This window comes from Crocodylus siamensis, chromosome 3 (genome assembly GCF_052110815.1).
Source record: "Crocodylus siamensis isolate JL-2025a chromosome 3, ASM5211081v1, whole genome shotgun sequence".
In the NCBI taxonomy this organism is placed as follows: domain Eukaryota; kingdom Metazoa; phylum Chordata; order Crocodylia; family Crocodylidae; genus Crocodylus; species Crocodylus siamensis.
In genome coordinates this window covers 53,066,766-53,086,541 of record NC_143397.1, presented here as the reverse complement: position 1 = coordinate 53,086,541, position 19,776 = coordinate 53,066,766, and the positions used below count along the sequence as shown (strand labels likewise).

Sequence of the window (19,776 nt, the reverse complement as noted above, 5' to 3'; positions counted from 1 at the left end):
AATATTTGCATGAGATGCACTTAATATGGAACCAAGGTATCGCAGTAAACCCCAAATTTTGATGTAATTAAATATTCCTACTGCCTGCTTAGATTTATAATTTGTCCTAAAATCTTTTCATGTGTCTGTGGGGTAAATTTAAAACATAACATTTGTTCAGTGATGTATTACCCATTATAAAACCAAGAATATTTTTATCAGCATGTTTTGGCACTATCTGGCTCATTACCTGCTTAGAATTGCTATGTGTGTGTGTCTGTAAATGCACAACTATAAATTTTAGCCAAGTGAAATAATGTGCTGCAAAGCCTCATAAAAATTATCACTCTTTTCAGGAGCTTAGAAGTACAGATAGCGTTCAGGAGACACAGAGTCTGGGAGGGTGGGTGCTGAAGACATATTGCCAGAATGAACATGTCCTCGTGATGAAGGTCCTTTTACAAGAGAATATAGCATTTATTTTTTTGCACTGAGTAGGCACTTCAATACAGTCATGCTCCCAAATATAAATAATGTGATATTATTCCATTTCTTGGGGTGGGGGGTGGCAGAAATAGGGACATCATACATCATGACTTCATAATATCATAATGATAATAAGTATTAATTGTAAACTGCATCAAGAAAATATTATGATGCCTTTGTTAATGGTAAAGCTTCTCAGCAAAGAATTACCTTCCCAGAGAAAGGGAACAGATTATGTGATAAATTGCTATGACCTCTTCCTTATCCTGACCTTCTGTTAAATTGCTTATAATTTAAATCTGTGCTTAAATAAAAGTACAGCTTTAAAAACATGTATGCAGTGTATTTGCATATATTTAGCCTGTTAGCTTGAAGTTCCACTGCTAGATGGGAATATTGGTTACTTCAAGCAGAACATTTTCTGTGGATGAGAAAATGGTTCATAACAAATTTAACAATGTCTTTGGGCCAAGTCCTGAAACCCTAATCTCAATTAAGACTGATGAGGGCTTGCCGGAGTAAGTATTTCAGGACAGGATCCATTGTGTTGAATATATGTGTTTATGACTGAAAGTAGCCTAATGCCTGTCAAGAACGATGAGGAGAGGCCGAGGCTGGGATGGAGTGCCACCAACTAACAGCCCATGCTGGAGCTGTTCTGCCTCTTGCAGGGACTGGGGTGGGGGAGCCGAGGCCAGTGCTGATGGTCTAGGCTCCCCCACCCCCTGTCCAGTCCCTGGCGCTGCTGCAGAATCATGGCAGCACTCCCCCACGTTTGCAGCACTCTGACTGTTTCTGTCAGCTAGTCAGAGTGTGAATAAAATGTTATGGATGGACAGACACACAGACTTAGGCTTTTATAATATTAGAGTGATAAAATTGCCAGAGTAAAAGTTACACCAGTGATGGGTGTCATGCCCCTAGTGTGTATTCCATCACAAAGTGCCTTTGCGTCTTATTCTGCAAGATGTGTTTAATAAGCTTAGTTGCAGCTGATATCAGCTGATAACACTTAGTATGTTACAGTACCTGACCCTGTAGATAAGGGCATATTGAGCCCTCAAATCAATAGCTAGTAATCTTCCTTCAGAATTCAGTCCCTTCGTGGGAGTATATAACCACTTCCACATTTTTGCTGGCATAGCTTGCAAGTGCAATGACCCACTATCATCTTTACAATATTGAACAAGTAAATACAGGACAAGCAAAACCGATTATCTTCTACAACTGAACGCACCGCTTGTTGTGAGTTTTACAAAACTGTCCATTTTTATGTTAAATATTCTACTGTTCTCCATCTAGCTGCCATGGACAGTATATGCAACTGTAACCTAGTGGTGACGGTGTGTTACAAGTCCCTCTGTAACCAGAAGCCAGAAGGCTCATGTTTCTTTAAGAGGAGAGAGTACCAGGCTGAGCTGACTTAGCTTGCTTCCTAGCTGCCAGCCCTCCCTATCTGCTAATAAAATGGCTGCCAGCAGGCAGACCAGGGTGCAAGGTATAGGGAGAGGATAGCTATGAGAAGGACAGTGCAGTAAAATGCAGCAAGGACAGTCAGGAAGTCATCCTGGAAACAAGGGGCTCAAGACAGATGACCACAGTTCTAGCAGGCAGCTCGTCAGACACAGAGGCGAATGTCTTACGAGAGCCTGCACAGTCACATAATTGGATGGGGCAGGGCTTAGGAGACTCTTAAAGCCTGTACCTGAGAGCAGGCTAGTCAGTCTGACCATACTAGCCACAAAGTGAAGAGCTCCTGTTCTGGAAAACTGCAGTGAGAGACTCTGCTGACTCCTGGAAGGCCTGATAATACCCATAAGACATTGAGGCTGCTTGCAGACATTATAACACAACAAGAACAACAAAAAAAAACTTTACTGAAAGAAGTGGCACATAACTTCAACCCAGCTCTGCAGTGTCTGTAAAGATTGGGTGCTTCAGCAGGGCTTTTTGGCACTTTTAGTTAAAGCTGATTCAATCAGCATTAGATAAAAGAGCCAAAAAATCGCCACTAAAGTACCCAATCTTTTTCAACATTCAGTGAGCCAGATTGAAGAAAGGCACTGCCTCTTTGGAGCATGCATAGGGCTTGGCACAGGAATGTGCCAAGTTTAAATTTAAGTGCCTCTTTTTTTTTTTTTTTAATTATTATTATTATTTTTTTTACTTGTGCAGACATCGTGAATGCTTGCTGCAATGGGGATAGTACCCCAGATGGGAGAAGACTTGGTAGACAGCTAATTGTCTTTTGGAGTTTTGCTAGAGCTTCATTACTTATGTGTTTCATTTGAATTTGACTAGTGGCTTGGGTTTGGGATAAGTAGGAGTGACAGGAGGTCCCAGCAGTTTCAGAGAGGCATGAAGTTAGAGCCAGGAGGGAGCACATATAGGGAACCCAAGAAGCCAGGCCTGGTGCAGTAGGTCTAGGCTAAAGGGACCAGCTGGAGGAGGGGTAGAGGCCAGGAAGGCTGAGGCCCTGACAAGGGAGTAGAGGTATGAGGTGACCTGGTGTGATGATTGGAAACATGTGTGAGACATGGGCACAGCTGTAGGGGAAGATCAGGGGCTGTGATTAGCCCTTAAGGCAGGGGTGATCAGGGCCACTTAATACGCTTTGGTGAGCTGTTGAGGGCCACAAGGGTAACCCCACCCCTTGGCAAGTACCCTGCCCCCTGGTTGCCATCTTAGGACCAGAAATCCTGCTCTTAACCCCTGACTTTTGTCACCAGAAGTCCCTCCCCTTGCCCTGGAAGTACTCCTTGAAGTGGGGGGTACCGTCTTGAAACTGGAGAAAAAAACAAATCACATATTTTAAAAAAATCAAACCTACTATAACTTATTTTTATTTAAAAAAATATTTTGTCTTGATTTATGTGTGTTTATGTAGTGTATCTAGAGGCAATTCCATAATTGCTCAAAATGTAGTTTTACTCTTATATATAGGGGAGAGGGTAAAGGGGTGGGTGTATGTAGGGGTGTGGTTGGGAACTGTGTGTGTGGTGGAGTGTGGCGGTATGAGGGAAGGTGGGGGACAGGTGTGGAGGGGTGTGGGTATGGGGTATGTCTTGGGGTGGGGGTGGGAGGTATTGTTACCATGTTCTTGACACTAGAAAGTGGTCTGGGGACTGGGGCAGACCAAGCTGTACTACAAGGACTTGTCCCATATCCTCACCAAGAGCAGGGCAAATGCCATCCCCCCATGCCCATGGGACCGGGATGTCCAGAGGAGTCGCAGGGATCCTGCTACAGGAGTAGTAGGAGGAGAGAATCCCTGTGACATTGTTTCCCATGCAAGTGCCATGGCTATTCCAGACCAAGTCCTCTCACACATCTATGCATCCTTCCCAGTGATACAGAGCATGTACTAGCCCCTCCAGTACCAGCACAACAGTAGCTGCATTGGCATGACCGCAGGACTCATAGCAAGTACTCCCAGTGCTTCTCCTGATGAGTCAGGCCATGCATGTGGATGCCATGCAACCCATGATGGTAAGGTTCACCCCAGCTTCCTGCAACTATGAGGGGGATCCAGGCCCCTGGGGAAACACAGAGCCCCCAGGTGCGGGGTGGGGAGCTGAAACCACCACAAGTCATCCCCTGTGGTCATAGCCCTCTCTCAGGCCATTAATTTGGGCTGAAGTGAGGGGGCTGGAAATGCTGGGACATAGGGAGAGGGTAAATCTCCTGCTTTCCTCTGACTCCTGCTTTCACTAGGTGAAGTATAGAGCCCAAGCATGTTGCCAGTCCTCTTCCCCTCCCCCTGCCCTGCTCTTGGGCACTTGAGAGCATGTCCCATTCAGTGGGATCATAAATCTGCCTAATTGATATTCCCTTGCCATTTCTGTCAAGGCCATGCTGTGCTCCATGAGAAATTTGAGCTTAAGCACAGATACCCCAAGTGCTTGCACATACACATCTCCGCCTCTCTCCAAGACACTCACAGAAAGGCATTGATAGCCTTGTTGCAAGAGAAGTTTTATCAGCAGTTATGCTGTTAACAAAGTTGTAATGCAAGTCTGTGGAGCTAGGGATTATGCGCTCTTATAGTTCCCCTTCCAACCCTCTAGAAACAACTGAACTTTTAAACCCACTGACCCATTTAAGCAACTTGGGCATGGATGGTTGAGCCGGTGTGAGTCATGGGAAAAGTGTGTGTGTTCTGAGTTAAGGTGAGCCACAGTTTGATTGACAGCTGAATGTATCTTTTGAGAGTGTAACCTGAGTGAGATGGTTGGATGTTGTATGACTGACGTTGAGTGACAGGACCTTTACTTCAGAAGACTGGCTGGTGAAATTAGGGTGATTGTGGCCTATTCCCACATCTTGGCATCGAGGTGTGTGTGTGCATGCATATGTGTGTGGAGTGTTTTTGGTGTATATTGGCTTTTGGGTGAATTTGTTCATGTGGTATTGATTTGTGTGGTGTTAGCTTGTGTTTGGGGTGCCTTTGTGACTTGGCCTATGAGTGGTAGCAGACTGTGGACAAGAGCTAATAGCTCTTCTGTGGAGAACCCAATCTCACGTGGAGAACCTCCCCCGCCTGCAATTGCAGAACACTTGAACCCAGTCTCACATGACTTTCTCCTGTGATCTCCTTGCATTAACTTTGGCCCTTTGGGCCATCTCTACTGACTTTGTTCTCAGACTTGTCTACAGTTGTCTCCAAATGGCCATCTGGTGTTTTGAGGAGACACCCCATGTGTGGCAGGGCACTGTGTGTGCCTGCCACTTTAAGGGCCAGAAAGGTGCCTGATTAGGGCAGCCATTTTAGATTTAGGGCTGCCCGTATAAACAGGGCAGTTCTGCTGTTGGAGGCCAGGCAACAACATCGCCTGGTCGGAGGGCTGCTGTTATCATCTGGAGGTAAGGGAGGAGCTGTAGGGGACGGTCAAAGGGCCAGGGGCCCACTGCGAGGGATGCCCAAGAGCTGAGGGCCTGGGGTTCTGACTGGCCTGGAGGTGGGCCAGGGCTAGATGAGCCAAAGGTCCCAGAGCGGGGAACAAACCCGAAGGGGAACCACCTCAGGGAGCTATGCTGCCCGGTATGACAGCAGAAGCAGCTGCCTGAAGGGAGAAATCCAGGTAGGGTTCAATAGGAGGATTCTGGGGCCCAGTGTGGGGGCTGGTGAGTAGTGAGAACAATGTGATACCATCTGCGAGGCTTGGGCTGCAGCGTAGGGAAGGAAAGGAGCTGCAGATAACGTCCCCTGGCATCGGGGCTGGAAATGGGCAGCGTGCATCTGATTAACATCTATTAATTAATAAACATCAAGGCATGGTGGGTGAGAATGCAGGAGGTTGGCCCAGGAACAGGTGGGCAGGCCACAGTTAGATTGGCCCCGAGCAGGCCCTCTATTACACCATGGCACAGCAGAGCTGAGCGAGTTGCAGTGCCATGATAGGGAGTTAATGCACATAGTCCTGGACCACTGCTGGTTGTCCTGTAAAGTACTATATAGCTGTATGCATCTATTTTCTAAATGTTGGTTCCCATACATGCTTGCAAATTTTCATTATATTTTCTCAAATACAAACACGCATTAAGGACACATGCTGCTGTTGTTTTTTACAATCAAACCTTAGGCATATTCTGATCCAACTAAAGTGAAAAATGGCTACAATAAATATAAGGCTGAAGGTACAGATTATTGCAAAACAAAAAATAGATTGTGAATGTTTTATTGGCTGCTGGCATTTGAAGAGTAAGCTAGTTATCATTACTTAGACATACATTATGTCTCTCTGAGTGGTGCTGAGTCCTTTCCTGTGTATTAAACATTATGTTTTCCAAAGAATCAATTACAGAGAAAATGCAACTCCCTGGATTATTGCTGGTTCCAAATGCCGTGTCCAAATCCCTCCACCCAACATTCTGTTTTAAAAATGGCACATAGTGTAACATTACTGATACAATAGCAATCATCGCTATTTGTGTTTCTTCTGTCTAAGCTTAATTTCAAAACCTGGATTTGAAATTTGATTTTGGTTTTAATTCCTCTTTGCACAGATTTACTGTGCATTGCCCACATGAGGATGCCTCTTCTGTCAGGTTATGGAAAGGAGAACAATGTAGTTGCTCATATATCCCTTCCACCTTTTAGTTTCTATTTGAAAAAAGACACTAGTTAAAATGCTGCAGAACTGTGTTTTCAGGCTGGGCTTTCTGTTTATCAACAATGTATTTTCTTCCTCTCAGATAAGGGCAGAGGTACAGATTTTTCATATGAGTCAATTTATGAACCATTAAAGAAATAGAAATGAACTCTTGTTATCTTTCATATTTAAGTCTCTATACACTCAGTCCTACCAAACAAACATGCTAAAGAGCATGCTTGTGTTTTTGGGTCATGTCATGGCAGTTAGTAGCTGGATGAATACACAATTGGTACTGGAATTTATTAGCTGATATGAATTCAGTACATAGTGGCTTGTTCAGCTGGGAAATGCAAGAGTGTGCGGTGCTGAGGGGCATGCTGCAATCTGCTTACCAGGGTATAGAGAACAATTCGTGGTTCTTCTCCATGACGCTATTTGGTCCACATTGCATTAACCAAGGGAGCAGTCCCTCTACTGCCCTGGAGGTTCCCAGAACAGACAAGTCCTTGCATGGGCCATGCGAAGAGGGAGACATTTTTTCCCGTCCTCTAAATACCTACTGGAGGACTAGACTTTCTAAGAATTTTAAGTGAAAAGTTTAATACTTCCCATTAGTGCCAAATGGAGCAGTTTTATCACCAAACCCTTAGGGTTAGATTGTGATAGGTTGTTACCTAGTTGTGCGACAAGAAGGATGCTAAGTGCTGTCTCCTTTTGTATAACATTGGCAAGTATAGTGCCAGACCCTTTCCTGTAGCTGTGGATAGGGCTGGTGGGAGCATGCATGTGGACTGTGAATCTTACATGTGCATTAGTAAGACTAGTGAGGAATTCTTTTTTTAAGGTATCTCTAAAACGCAGTTGTTTCTTTTCATTGCCCTCTGCACCAAAACAGTTCCATGCCTTAAACCTCATTCTAGCACTTTACAATGCCCTGGAATCACTATTAATGTTGTGTGCAAGTGACAAAGTATTACAGAATTAGGAAAACAAGATTTTCATTAATTCTGCTGACTGCTTCAGCTTTCTCTCTGCTTCACTGTAATTTTCTTTTTGGACCTTTCTGCAGCTGTCCATCTACATGGCTTTTTGCTACAGTTCTAAACATAAGATACAACCTCACAACAGGTTCTGTACAATTTAAATGTTAGTTTAGGGTCCCTTTAGATTCTGGATCAATAATTTGTGTGTGGTGGTGGTGGGCGGGGGAGGTAAGAATAGAAAATACCATTTATAGTGACTCTATCCCAATGTACATTTATTTGCAATTGGAGAGGTGGAATATGAAATATCTAGCTGTGGATGTTTTACAGCTGCTTGCCTGCTAGGGATCATAATTCATTACCTGTCTGTGTACACTGGAAGATAGTTTCACATGTGCAGTTGTTGCACCAAATTTAGAAGTTAAAAAGAACTTGTACATTAAAAATATTAAAAGGACATGTACGTTAAAAAGACCATGTATGGATAATAGTCTAAACCTCTAATAGAATATAAATGCAATTTTGAGCATTAGCATCAAACTTTCCTCTCTGAAAGTTGTGCTCTTTGGCTCTGTAGCCATCTGACTTCCTTTTATATTAATCAAAATCAGATCAGTAAATTTCTGATGTGCATCATTTAAAATAGGTATGTGCCAAGGTAAGCCCTCTAAGATTTGGTGTGGTTCAATTCTTGTAAGTGAGGGTTGGAAGTTTAAAGATTTAGTATGGAGTTGAGCTCCTTGCTTTTTTCCACTAGGATTGACTGTTATGAAAATCCTTCCAACTTTCCTCTTATACTCATATTGGCTATTAAGTCATGGGCTGTAGTAATGGCCATAGCGAAACTTCTCTGGGACCCTTCACTGCCTTAGTATGAGGTCAGGTTCCTGCCACCTCTTAAGCAACCAGTACAACTATATATTGTGGACGTTGTCTAAAAATTGTCTTCCTCTGTTATTAAACATAATGGTTAATGCTAATTTAACAGAGGGTACTCTTGGCTAAATGTGTGGGGGTTTTTTTATATTTGGTAGATTACCAACTATATTACAGTACACTGTAACTAATGGATGGAACATCAAATGGCCTGTTTATATCACTGGATTAACTCACAGTTAATTTGGCATGAAATATATTTTTTAACATATTCAGCATGCAGGCAGCATTATACTTCCCATTAAGACATATGCATGAAAATATATTAATTAAACTTGTAAATAGGTCATCTGGTATACTTATGAGGCTATACAATTAACAGGTAGGTGCAGTATTCATTTCTATATAGCAATGCTTTTTGATGTTTTTAAAAACAATACACTGCTAAATCAGGGGTCTTTAAACACATTTTCATGCAGATGCAGTCCAAAGCTGTTCAACAAAAATATCTGCAAGCTGTTTCCTTCTGGTATTAAAAAGTAACTTAAGTACTGGAAAGAACTATTGGGTGATTTATACTTTAACCAGGAATGGAAAATAAGTTATGATGAATCAGCAGATTTCTTGATATTGCTGGAGGATCCACTGTTTTCTTTTGTCCTTGGGGAACACCTGTTAAGCTGAGGTCACTTTTGATAGTGAAGACTAATAAGACTGCCTATTGTGAAGCTCAGAACCAGCAGTTCTTTGTCACAAATGCTTAAGAGCTACTGGGAAATGCAAAGCAGCTGGCTGGAAGAAAAAAAATCTGTTTCTCATTCAGTTATGTGAGATCTGAGTTTGTGAAAGATGCTACAGGACATATCTGCAAAAGCAGGAAGGAAAAATACCTGTGTGCATATATCCACAGTTAAGTATACCAGCTGTGTCACAGGTCTACTAAAAAGCATAGACCACATTAGGCAGGCTCCTCATCCATGGCTTTTTGGATTTGCTACTTTTCAGCCTCTCGGTTCAGCCATGCACATATCTTAAGAGCTAATGCTGGTGCATGTGGCAGTCTGTGATTTCTAAACTTCTCTTGATTTAGAGAGAAGGACAGAAATGTCAGTCTCAGTTTTTATTTCTGAGAGATTAAAGTGGACTGCTCGTACTGGTGGTTTGAATTCCATGCCTACCATTTTAAATTCATCCCCTCCAATATAGCTTATTCATAGTTCTTTTCTTTTGTGTCCAAGGATGATCCATAATTATTTATCTGTCTTTTTTCTGAGGTGGCTCCAGGCAGTGGGCAGCTGCACTGTCTAACTTACTGCAGGCTCCATCCTATTTCTTGGCTGATAGTTGCAACTCAGCTGTAGATGAAAAACTGTAGCCACAAGGAAGTTGAGCATGGAAGGTATATAGGTCTTGTGCCCTAAATATAGAACTGGGATGAAAGGTTTCTTTTAAAATATGGAATTGTTTGATAGCAAAAGCATGCAGCACAAATAATTTCTTATAATTTGCTGACAGTGAACTAAAATTGAGTCATGGTGTTTTCTGAAATATTGTATGGTAATACTAAACTTTAAGTAATAGTTCCTGAGTACATTACACAGTTTAACAAATTACCAGATTCTGGAAAATTACTACAGATCACAGAATCATAGAAAATTAGGATTGGATGGGACTTCAGGAGGCCATTTAGTCCAAAACCCTGCTCAAAGCAGGACCATCCCAGCCAAGGTTTTGTCTAGCATGTCTTAAAAACCTCCAAGGATGGAGACTCCACAACCCCTCTGGGTAGTCTATTCCAGTGCTTTACTACCCTCCTAGTGAGAGAGCTTTTACTACAGTCTAACCACAATTTCCCTTATTGCAACTTGAGACAATTGCTTCTTATTGAGATCAGTGTAGCTTCATGCTGTTTGGAACCACCCTACAGGTAGTTGAAGACTCTTATTAAATTGCCTCTGTCTTGTCTTCTCCATAGTAAATAAGCTGAGTTCCCTCAGCCTCTCCTCAGAAGCCATGTGCCTCAGCCCCCTATTTTTGTTGCCCTTAACTAAACTCTCTCTAATTTGTTCACATCCATTCCATAGTAGAAGCCTTGCCAGTGCTGAATAGAGGGGAAGGCTCACTTCCATTGATCTGCTGGCAGCACTCCCACTAATTCAGCCCAGTGTGCTGTTATCGTTCTGCAAAAAGGACACGCTGTTGGCTCATATTCAGATTATTGTCCACTGTAATCCCCAGACCCTTTTCTGCAGAGCTGCTGCCCAGCCAGTCAGTCCCAGGCCTGTACCAATGCATGGAATTGTTCTGTCCTAAGTGCAGGACTTTGCACTTGTCCTTATTGAACTTCATAAGATTCCTTTTGGTCCAGTCTTCCAATGTATCTAGCCTTACCCTCCAGTGTGTCTACTGCTCCCCCCACCTTGGTGTTATGCACAAACTTGTTGAGGGTGCACTCTATCCCATCTTCCAGATTACTGATAAAAACATGGAACAAAACTGGCCACAGAACTGACCCCTGGGAGACTCCACTTGATATTGGCTGCCAACTAGCTATTGTACCATTGATTACTGCCCTTTGAGCCTGATGGTACAGCCAGGCTTTTTCTATCCACCCCAGAGTTCATTCACACAACCCATACTTCCGTAGCTTGCTTGTGAGAATCTTGTGGGAGACCATATCAAAAGCCTAGCTTAAGTCAAGGTATATCATGTCCATTGCTTCCCCTGCATCCACAAAGCCAGTCAGCAGGCAATCAGGTTGGTCAAGTATGACTTGCCTTTAGTGAATCCATGTTGACTGTTCCTAATCCATGCTGATTTCATCCCTGTGTGGTGGGCTTGCCAGTAGCAGCCCAACTTCTCCTCCAAGTGCTTAGAAATGGATTCCTGGAAGACCTACTCCATGATTTTTTCAGGGACTGAGGTGAGGATGACCAGTCTGTAGTTTCCTACATCCTCCTTCTTCCTTTTCTTGAAGATGGGCACTATATTTGCTTTTTTCTAATCATACAGGACCTCTCCTGGCCCAAAATTTTAAAGTTAATGGCCAGCAGCTCTGTAATTACACTGGCCAACTCCCTCAGGACCTTTGGGTGCATTGCTTCTGTGCTCATGGACTTGTACATGTCCAGCTTTTCTAAATAGTCCCTAACCTGTTCTTTCACCACTGAAGGCTGTTGACCCCTTCTCCAAACTATGCTGCCAAGTGCAGTAATCTGGAAGCTGACAAAGACTGAGGTAAACAAAAAGGCGTTGAGCACTTCAGTCTTTTCTGCATCATCTGTCACTAGGTTGCCTTCCCCATTCAGTAAGGGACCTACACTTAGATTCATAGAGTTGGAAGGGACCTCAGTGGGCCATCTAGTCTGACCCCCTGCCCCGGCAGGCAAGAAAAGAGTCACCAACCCTGGGGTCATGTGATCCCAGCCAGGTGCCTGTCCAGTCTCTTCTTGAAGACCCCCAAGGATGGGGTGAGCACCACCTCCCTTTGGAGCCCATTCCAGATTCTGGCAGCCCTGACTGTGAAGGACTTTTCCCTAATGTCCAGCTGATAAGGTCACCCCCCAGCCTGTAGGTATGATGGCAGTTCTTCCTCCCTAGATGCAGCACCTTGCACTTGTTCTTACTGAATTGCATCCTGTTGCTCTCTGCCCACTTCCCCAACCTGTCTAGGTTGGCCTGAATCTGGTCAACCTTTCCCTGATCTTCATATCCCTTGCTAGCTGCAACTCCAGTTGTGCTTTGGCCTTCCTGATTTCATCTCTGTGTGGTGGGCTTGCCGGTAGCAGCCCAACTTGCTGGCTTGGAAGGACTCCAAGTGATTGGTGGGGCATTCCCACCAATCATGATGGCATGGGGAGAGGCTTGCCCTGCCGCTATCCAGGGGTGAGGTGAAGAGCCAGACCTGAGAGGGAACTAATCCCCTCTCTCTCTGTTTGGTCTATTTGCAATCTGGGGGCAGAGGCTCCAGAGGAAATAAAAAGGCTGTGTGCCTGGCACATGGGCAGCTGTGATGAGGAATGAAGAAGAGGTCAAAGAAGAGCTGACAGAGCTAGGCAGAGCAGTTGCTCCAGAAGAGCCCAAAGAGACTCGCCAAACAGGGAGCAGCAGGCGGTTGCATCTCTCAGTCCTGCCATGAAGGAGCGCGGAGTTGATGCACAGCTGGTGCACGGAGTGTCTGGGAGGGACTGAGACCTTGGGAGCTGCATGAGGCGGCTCAGATCTCTAACCTCCACCATGAGGCGAGGAACACAGTGCACAGGTTGGTGCATGGAGGGTCGGAGAGCGGACCAAGATCCTGGAGCTGCTTAGGGCAGCTTGGGTCTCTAACCACTGGCACAAGGCCAGGACTACAGTGCACAGGTGGTGAATGGAGGGTCTGGGAGCTGCACATGGTAGTTCCCAGGTGTGAGGCCACTTGCACAGTGCACAGTCAGTGCATAGAGGGTCTGGGAAGTGGACCAAGGCCCTGAGGCTATGAGGACAGCTTGGGCCTCTGATTTGGCACAAGGCCAGGCGCACTGCATATAGAGGACATCGGTGCATGGGGCAGTGCACAGGGCCAAAAGAGGGCCCAGGCCAGCAGAGCCCTGAGCCGTGAAGGGACAGGTGAGGCTGCAGAAAGTTGAAAGTTACCTGGGAACGGGATTCCCACATGGGAGGAGCCCCCCCCCCCCCACTGTTCTACGGCTAGCAGCTGGAGGGGAAGCCCTGAAGGGGAGGGCCCCAGGTTGCAAGATTACTTTAGTGAAGCAATTCACACTAGGTGGCGGAGGCCCACGGGGGGCTCTGGGATTCTTTTTTCCCCCCTCTCTTTATCTGTGGGCACTGCTATGGCTCCAAAACTTCAGGGCTGTTCTGTTCTTTTAGAGACCTAGCTTTTCTATCCTTTGTGTCTGTGTCTCATATTTTGTGAAACCTGAGCCTCATGATTTGTAAAGTGGCATTCCATTAGGGTATAAAATTTGCATAACTTTTAATAAGACTCTTGCTTTGACCCGTTTTTGATTCCTCACCTGTATATAATGTTTGCATTGACCTGTATATAAGCTGTTTTAGCTCCTATATCTTATGTGTAAATATGTTAACCCTGTAACTTTTATATCTTATTAAATTTGTATATAGTTAAGCCTTAACATGTGTCCATGACTTGCTCTAAAGGGGAAAGAGTGAAATTATCATAAGCAGCTTCACCCCTCAGCGCACCCACCCTGCTAACATTCCCTTCATTTGGAGAGGGGAGTACATTATTGAGTACCACTTGGGTTACACCTGCTTGCCTGAACAATACTCTTATATTCCTCTTTAGTCATTTGTTCAAGTTTCTACTTCTTGTAAGCTTGAAATGCTGTAAGTATTTTGAATGTTGGGATTTGCATGTTTTGTATGTTAACCAAGGATATTAACAAAATATTTTCATAGGCAGTAAGTATTGTTGGTCAATATTTTGATGGAGTTATTTTCTGTCAGAACCCATACTTTAGTCTAAAACCAAAATGTTGTATGGGAATGAGATAATTTCAATGAAAAACTGAAATGATTAATTTTAATCCAACTTGTTGGGTTTTTTTGTAATAATATCAATATTTAATTTTACCTCTGTCAGTATTGATATTTAAACTTTAAATTTAAAACTTTTCTTCTCTATTTTGGGCCAAATAGCTCCAAATTTTCTGCAGAATAGAAACTATTGATAATCTGATGTGGAAATATAAAAAATATTGCATCTGCATCAATTTTAACACTGTCAGCGTGTAATATTAAAATATTTCCAGGTCAGCAGAATTTCCACTCTATAGACAATTTTGAAAACATGGTCTCAAATCGAAGAGAAAATTTTACATTTTTCAAATTTTGCAATTAAAAAAAATATTTTTAGAGTTGTTATTTCCTTAGGAATACATTTGATTTCTGCCCGGAATTATTACAAGTTTCTACATAAAGTCACAGCAAACTGAGAATGGAAAGAGAGGTCTGGCAGAATGCAACCACCACCTAGAAGATTTCAAGAATCACAAAATAGTCAAAAATAGTAGAGCTCAAAAAATTGAATACTCTTTTCCTTTTTCCCTTTCCCCTTTCCCCCTTTCTCTTGTGAGAGCCTACTTTCAGGTTATTAGCTCATGACTATTCAAGGGTCTTACTGAAAGACCTTAGATATTATTGCAAAGATAATTGCAACCAGTCATACACTATTTTTATTATCCATACATTTGCCTATTTAAATGCAAAGGAAAAGGTTCTTGGAGAACCATGAATTAGTGTGAATGACTTTACAGAGCTGCTGGACTGTTTGGTAAAAACATGAGTACTTATATATAACTTAAACTTTCAAATGTATAGCTTGCTTTATTTTCATTGAGTTCAATCAGCATTTCAGAGGAAAAGCAAGTATACCATAATACAATTATGTGTCCTAATTGTATATTTTATTTATAGAGTTCAAAAAATACCATTTAGATGATCTATTTTGATTTTCTTTATAAACTGAGTTACTGAATTTCATTGTTTCTTCTGTAATGAGCCAAATATCTGACTGTATTGGAATCTGTATTTTGAAAGCAGACTAACAATACAGATACAAATGCAAATCCACCTTGTATTAATATGTAAAAATATTATTTTTCTTGTACATTATTTACTACACTAACGGTGAAGTGGCTGCTTTACCACTTTGTTACCTTCACTACCATTATGTTCTCCTGTACTTGAAACAAGAAATAACTTCTAAAAAAAAAAGTCTGTAATGATAAACATTTCAAGTAAGATTAGAGAATGTAGCATTTACCAAGCTGAAAAAAGGAACATTAAATATTTAGAGCTATATTTTGCTAGTACATCTATTATTTTGAAAACTCAAAAATCCTTACACCAACAGAATTTTCAGTAAAGTTAATGGGAGTACCTTGCTTACCGAGAACAACACTCTAAGGCCGTACAAATGTCTTAAATTTACAATTCAGATATTTAGCTGCTGCGCATACTTTTTAAAATAAATTAAGTTCTTCAGTTTCCTTCAAAGTTGTTTTTAGTTATAAATTTGTGATTTTGCAGAGAAACAAGGGGAAAATAATTGATGGAAATAAGAGGAAAGCAGGTCTGCAAGTAACCAGTATATTTAGTTAAAAATAAATTACTGATCAACGTACCAAATAACTAGAGGATGGGGAATCCTGCACATTTATCATGTATAACATGTAATGTTGCCTGCAAATGACCATGGTTTTTTTTTACTTTGTTCGAGAACACTCCTTATTTGCAGATATAGAGGAGGCAAAGATTGTAAAGATGTAATTATGATATAATGATGTTTAAGATAATATTACATCCCAAGTTAGTAATTAATTATCACACATTCAAAGTCTCTACTGAATTTAAAGGGAGTTTTATCTTATGAAACACTTGTTAAAAAGTTCAGCTGTAGTCTGTCTACAAACTAAAAAGAATAAGTAAACAACCTGCACAGTACTAAATGTTATCAGTGAGCTGATAAGGTAATGTCTGTTGGCCCATTGTTGTATAATTAAAATAACTTCTAGGACAGGGATACATTTTGGATATGTTACAATGTTGCATATGTTGCATTAGAAAGTCAAGTAAGAGTTGGAGGATAAAAGTGCATGTGTTGAGGAATGGATTGATAAATTAGTCCAATATTAAACATCCCTGCTGTCCCTTAACGGGGCAAAGACTGTTTGCATGTTGCATATTGGCTTGGGAAGATCTTGCTCACAATTTGTAGCTTCTTTATTGTAACAACATTGGATAAAGCAAACTAGGATTATTAATATGGCAATTTTGAAGTAAGTCTCCCCAGTTCAGCTAGAACAATGAAATAATAGGTGAGATAATCTAATTCTTTTTAACCAACCTGTCTAGGAATTTATATCCTGATGGTCATTTTAATGTGATTCCCCAGAATATTCTCTTGTTTTATAGCTTTGTTGTCTATGGCCTCTGTGCATGCATGCAGTTGTGCAATTGCACTCCACTTTGATTCCTGGTTCATCCAAAGTTTAAAAATGGCTATGTTACAGTAACAGCAGTATTTCTTTTCAGGCAGGGGTGTGGGAGTCCCTTGACTTCATGGCTCATTGTAATCTACCTGATTCTTCCTAAACTTTTCACCTCACGGATATCAATGCCCTCCCATGGAAAATAAACTTTTTCATCCATTTTTGCTTTTTTCTTTTTTTTTTTTTTTTTGCAGGAGTTTGGAGAACAGTTGATCGATGGACAAATAAAATGAAGAATGATAGATATACATAATCTGTCTAAATCCATCAAGTCTGGTACGACTGCTCTAAATTACAAATTGCCACAACACATCCTAATAGCACCTTCTGCAAGCAAGAGTGGACATTGTGCTTTTTGTCCAAGGATAGATGACCGCAAAACCCAGAAATGATGCAAAGTTTGTAAGTAATTTGCTTGTGTGCACCACAATACATCATTGCTGCTTTGTGAGGAATGCAATATTTAGTTAAAACAGTTAGGAAACATTTTTGGAGTAACTGTTAGCTTGAAAACGTGAACTGCACATTTAGCAAATTGTTCATTCATTTTTTGAAACTTTAAAGGGTTAAAGTCATCATAAATGCTCTTTCAAACAATCTGTATGTTAAATAAATAGTTTCTGGTACATTTATACTGTTGTGACTGGTTCCATTTTGTTCATGTGGGTGGGATAACAAGTAACCCCATGAGAACAACACCAGTTATGGTTTCATGAGAATGGATGAGGGCTAAAAAGGTTGAGAAACACTGGCTTAGTACTTTACCCAGAAATTTACTTGTGCCAAGTGGGAGTAGAATGTTACCATTTTGATCTGGTACTGTTAATACCATTTTTCAAGCTGTGTTCTATGAAACCCCTGAGTTTTGTGAAACACAGGGTCAATGTGCACCTTATAGACTAACTAAACAAGATTATAGATAAGGCATAAGCTTTCATGAACTCTAGTTCACTTCATCAGATTCTGTGAAAGGACAGCATAAAGCAGCGTGTAGAATGGAGTGAGTGATTTCATTAGGGCTGGAAGGGACCTTGGGAGATCATCGAGTCCAGCCCCCTGCCCAAAGGGCAGGAAGTCAGCTGGGGTCATAGGATCCCAGCAAGATAAGCATCCAATTTACTCTTGAAGGTGTTCAATGTAGGTGCTTGAACCACCTCCACTGGCAGACTGTTCCAGACCTTGGGGGCTCAGACAGTAAAGAAATTCTTTCTTATGTCCAGCCTGAAACGGTCTTGCAGGAGTTTGTGACCATTAGACCTCGTCATCCCTTGGGGCGCTCTGGTGATTTGAATACAGAAGGCAAAAAGAGGCAGTGGGGAAGAGGAGGAGTGGAAAGGAGGGGCAAGAGGGACAGTGCTATGGAAGCAAACAAGCAATGAACCCATAGGAACAGACCTATCAGGTAGTGGGGGGCTGTGATGCTCTAACAATTTGCCCTGCCACCCTTGGCCAATAAGTGTTGGTTTCAGGTGTATCAGACCTTCCCAGGTACAACGCTGAACCCATCAGACTAAGTATAGGGGTGGGACCTAGACTGAAAACCCCAAACTGATTATTTTCTAATCCCTGTTGGGAAACCCTCAGAAGCAGACTGCATGTTTAACAAGACCATGCTTACACAGACAGAAGCAAATATGGATTCTTACATTGCATTAGTAAGACCTTTCATTCTCACTTCACCACCAAAGCTTCCCAGTTATCTGTCAAGAAAATGCTACTATACTGATGGTACAGAAGAGGGGAAGAAGAGCCCAACCTTAGCTTAGCTGTTGCCTGAGATGCCTGGACTTGGGCAGGAGACTTGTGCAAGCTTGCAGCAGGCCAGTGAGCCCTGATGCCAAGACTCCCAAAGCAAGAAGCGGGTGGGAGTGGGGTGCCTCATGCTGGACCCTGAGTGGAAAGAAGAGGTCTATGAGAGAGTGGAAACACTGGTGAGAAACTTGAACCAAGAATGTGGAACCTTTAAGAATGTGAGGTGATGGGGTTTGGTGGGCAGTGGTGGGAGTAGGAATTATCTGTGAGCTGGTTAAACAATGGCTAACTGAAGTTTTTTTTATTTGAAATCCCTTTGCAGCTAGATGTAGTCTTTCTAATGACTCCAGAAAGAGAACACACCCCCAGTCCTGTAGTCCTGGCACTAGAGAAGAGAAGCTGTTTTTTTGTGAAGAACAGAGGCCCAACATTTCAGAAGATGAGGATACAGTGGCTTTTAGAAGGAAGTTACAACTCAGTTTATAAAGAAAATCAAAATAGATCATCTAAATGGTATTTGTTGAACTCTATAAATAAAATATACAATTAGGACACATAATTGTATTATGGTATACTTGCTTTTCCTCTGAACCTATCCTGTCTTGCATTAAGAATATACAAGGCTAATGAAAGCTCTTATTGATGTATCTTTTTATGGCATCTGTAAATATTGTCTGAGATAAAGGCTTTTTGAAGATTTCATGGGCTGTCTCCTAGATGCACCAAGACAAAGAAGCCATGACTGTGTGAACTGATAAGATGAGAATTTAAACTGGGCAATTTGGGAGCTCTGTGCTGAATTATGTATGGAAAGCGTCTCAAAGTTGTTATTGCAATAAATTATGCCATGAATTGTTTGTGCCTTACAGAGAAATTTAAGCTAGCACATAGCAATTTTAAAGGCTCTTCATTTTGCTGCAGACCCTAATATTACTCTATATAATGTGATCAAAGAGAAGTATAAGTCTCTGGTGCCATTACAGTGAATGCTTAATTGGTGCTAGAACTTGTATAACCCTACTGAGGAGAAGGTATATAGTATAAGCTAGTATACAGCTAGCAAAAGCAGTAAACTTTATACACATTGGGTGTGTCCAGATGAGCTTGCATATGCCTCTTGCAGCATCTCACACCCCTTTGCAAGAGGCACATACAGGAATGGGAAAAGGTTTCCTCCACTACAAGTTTGCAGTGAGATGGATATACAGGGGTCAAAAAAAAAAAAAAAAAGTGAAAAAAAGTAGGGCAACTGGAGGCTGGGTCCTCCAGAGTATCTCTGTGGTTGGCTCTCGCCCTGGTGCTGAAGCACATTGTCTGCCAATGCAGGGCAGGCAGCATGCTAGCACAAGGGCTCTAGGGCAGGTAAGTAAGGGGTTGGGGGGCCTGGAGAAGGGCAAGGGATCATGGGGGGAACCCCTGCTAGCCCCATGCCTGCCCCCTGATCCCTTCCCTGTCTGGCCCCATTCCCTCCATCCCTCTGAGCTCTCTTATCACTGCCCCCCCAAAACCCCCAAGAATTAAAAAAAAAAAAACAAAACCCACCCCCCTGACACATCAGCAGTTCTAGTTGCCCATCTGGGCTGCCCAGGG

At 42.3% G+C, this 19,776-nt stretch overlaps 1 long non-coding RNA gene across 2 annotated transcripts in view; it reads left to right on the top strand.

Annotated features, from left to right (window-relative positions):
• LOC149868282 (uncharacterized) overlaps positions 1-18,999 on the top strand; it is a 162,557-nt gene extending 143,558 nt beyond the window's left edge. For both annotated transcript variants that reach the window (XR_016440964.1, XR_016440963.1), the window contains 2 exons: positions 16,629-16,836; positions 18,509-18,999. This is a non-coding gene — a long non-coding RNA (uncharacterized LOC149868282). The remainder of the gene's footprint in view (positions 1-16,628; positions 16,837-18,508) is intronic.
• The last annotated feature ends 777 nt before the right edge of the window (positions 19,000-19,776 follow it).